Below are 2,994 nucleotides of genomic sequence, written 5' to 3' on the forward strand. Positions count from 1 at the left end.
AGAAAAATTCAAACACTTCTGAGAAAAAAGTTTGAAATTTAGGTGAAAATTTGTTGCACTTTTTTGAAGTTTTCTACAAATTGTTAAACTTGTTTTTATATGGGGTTTTTTAGAGAAAGAACTGTATTTTAATTGAAAATCCTCAAAAATAAATAATATTTACATAAGTTGCACACAATATTACTTTGAAATGGCGTGCTATAGATATGACCGATACTGTATGTGCATCTACTTGTAGATATATATGTACATAGTGCTATTCGAAGTGCATGAATAACTAAATAGATACATTTTTTTATTGTAACTTCGATTTGCATGCGAAAAGTAAGAAATGACCACAACTCTATAATCACAAAGCCACCTTCGATAGTATTTTCTCAAAACATACTAGCTGTGCTGCCGAAAAGTTTTTACTCATTTAATTTTTCTTCAACTTTGTCTACTCTGCCATCAAATTTACATAATTTGAGCTTAAAATTTTCTATGGACGACATAAAAAATTTTATTTACGTTAAAAATTCCTGGCAAAAAATCGTTTTCTGTTCATAGCAGGTAATACTTTTCTTATTCGTTCTCCAAAAAAAAACATGTAAAGATTCTTATATTTGTCTTTTTTTTTTGTGCTATGAAGCACTACGCTTTTTATTCTGATTCTAAAAAACAATTTTCTGAGCGCTCAGAATTTATACAGTGCCGGCAAAAAGTATTGGCACAGCAAATTTTTCACAATCTATGTAGCAATGTTTTTTCTAATATTTTTCCGCCAATTTTTTATAAAAATATGATTCATTCTCCAAAAAAAAACATTAAAATATAATTCCTGAATTTTGTGGAAAACTCGCGAAAATTCAGCAAATTTTCAACTTTTCAATCAGATTTTTTAGAATTTATTGAGTAAGCAGTTTGGCATCCCAATAAATTCTAGTAAAACAAGTAAGAAAGTCTAAGTTCGGGCGGAGCCGAACATTAAATACCCTGCGCAAGTATTAAATATGTTTTTTCACCTTTCCGAAACCTACCGCTAGATGATAAGCCGGGGTGTATCAATTTTGAGTAAATTAGCATCCTTCAATTTCGAAATATTGAAGTTTCAAGCATTTCTGAAATTTACCGTTATATGAAAAGCGGCCGTAATTTTAGTCCAATTTCAATAATTTTCAACGTTTTGCTTATATGTGGCAAGCACAATAACCACACCGAGTTTGGTACAAATTAGTAGAACGGTTACCGATATACATATATGTGATCATAAGTGGGTGGTGCCACGCCCATTTTCCAAAATATTACCATAAACGTATTTCTTGGTAAGGAATTGTTGCAAGGATCAATTTTGAATAAATTAGCTTCAATATTTACTGATTTATCAAAGATTTTGTATTTCTCTAAATTACCGTTATATGGGATGTGGGCGTGGTTATTGCCCGATTTTGAAAATTTTCGGCGATTTTGTATGCTGTATCAAGGCCAACCACTGTGCCAAGTTTGGAAGAAATTGGTGCATCGGTTACCAAGATATAGACATGTAACCATAAGTCGGCGTGGCTACGCCCATTTTCCAAAAATTTATAATATACTTATTTTTCGTCTGAAAATTATTGTAAATATCAATTTTGAGTGAATTATCTTCAGTAGTTACTAAAATATCGCAGTTTTCGTATTTCTGGAAATTACCGTTATATGGGAAGTGGGCGTGGTTACAGTCCGATTTCGCCCATTTTCAATACCAGCCTACCTTGGATTAAGGGAAACCTACATACCAAATTTCGTCGAGATATCTCAATTTTTGCTCGAGTTATCGTGTACACGGACGGACGGACAGACAGACATGGCTTAATCGATTTCTTTTTTCATCCTGATCATTTATGTATACATTTTTCTATATCTATCTCGATTCGTTTTGGCTGTTACAAACAACCGTTATGTGAACAAAATTAATATACCCTTGTGCACAAGTGCGCTCGGGTATAAAAATGCAAGTTCGGAGTTAGTCAAAATATATTTAAAAAAAAATATAGTTCGTTCTTTAACAAAACCCGTGGAAATTCATGTTTCCAAATTTGAGCAGTCCACTTGCAAAGGCGCTATGTAAAAAACTTGTATTTATACGAATGTTGGTAAAGAACGAACTATAAAAAACTAACCGAAATTAAATAACAACAAAAATAATATTTTAAAACTTGTAAAAATTTGGTGCGGCTATAATTTTTTCGACTACTGTACATAAGTTGGCTATGATTACTCGGCCGTGATATCATAGTAGCACAATGCCACTCATATTTGACTTACAAACAAACTACGGGCAGGAATTTCAAGATTTCAACCCTATTTTTATGAAAAACTTTATTTTTATCAGTATTTTTCTTTTAATCAAAATATGTCGAAATAAAATTGAAACTAAAAAAAAATTTGCCAGAAGCCCCCCCCCCCCCCCCCCCAAAAAAATCCTGGCTACGGGCCTGCACCCTATCATAACTTCCGATGTCCCTTGCCGCCTATGGACGAGTGGGTCCTAAGACGAGGTATCGGAGGAGAGCACCGTGGGAAGCGAGTGCTCATAAGGAATTCCAGCATTTCGCTACATGACTATGTCCAGTCACTGTTAGGCTTCTTCGTAGATTTCCCTACATATGTATGTATAATTAAAATTTCCAAAACAAAAAAAATATTATCACAGAAGTAGAATTTGGATGTACAAATCCAATGATGTAATCTAAAAATAAACTCGACTGATCTAGTGCCTACAACAACGCATAAAGTACATAAACAAAAAATAGATTTGTAAAAACTAAAACGCAAAATAGTAAATAGGCAAAGTGCTGCTATTAATAGTAGCACTTGTTTATGTACTCCTACATACATGCGTAGATATTTACCACATACACATACAAAGCCGCTCCAAACAAACTGTCCCCAACCCAGGGATGGGCGAAATCAAGAAAATGAATAATTGAATAAAAAAAAAATAAGAATAAATTTTCATTCATCATTTCAAAA

This window comes from Rhagoletis pomonella, unplaced genomic scaffold (genome assembly GCF_013731165.1).
Source record: "Rhagoletis pomonella isolate Grant_MI unplaced genomic scaffold, Rhpom_1.0 Rhpom_scaffold_00002, whole genome shotgun sequence".
NCBI classification, from domain to species: Eukaryota; Metazoa; Arthropoda; class Insecta; order Diptera; family Tephritidae; genus Rhagoletis; species Rhagoletis pomonella.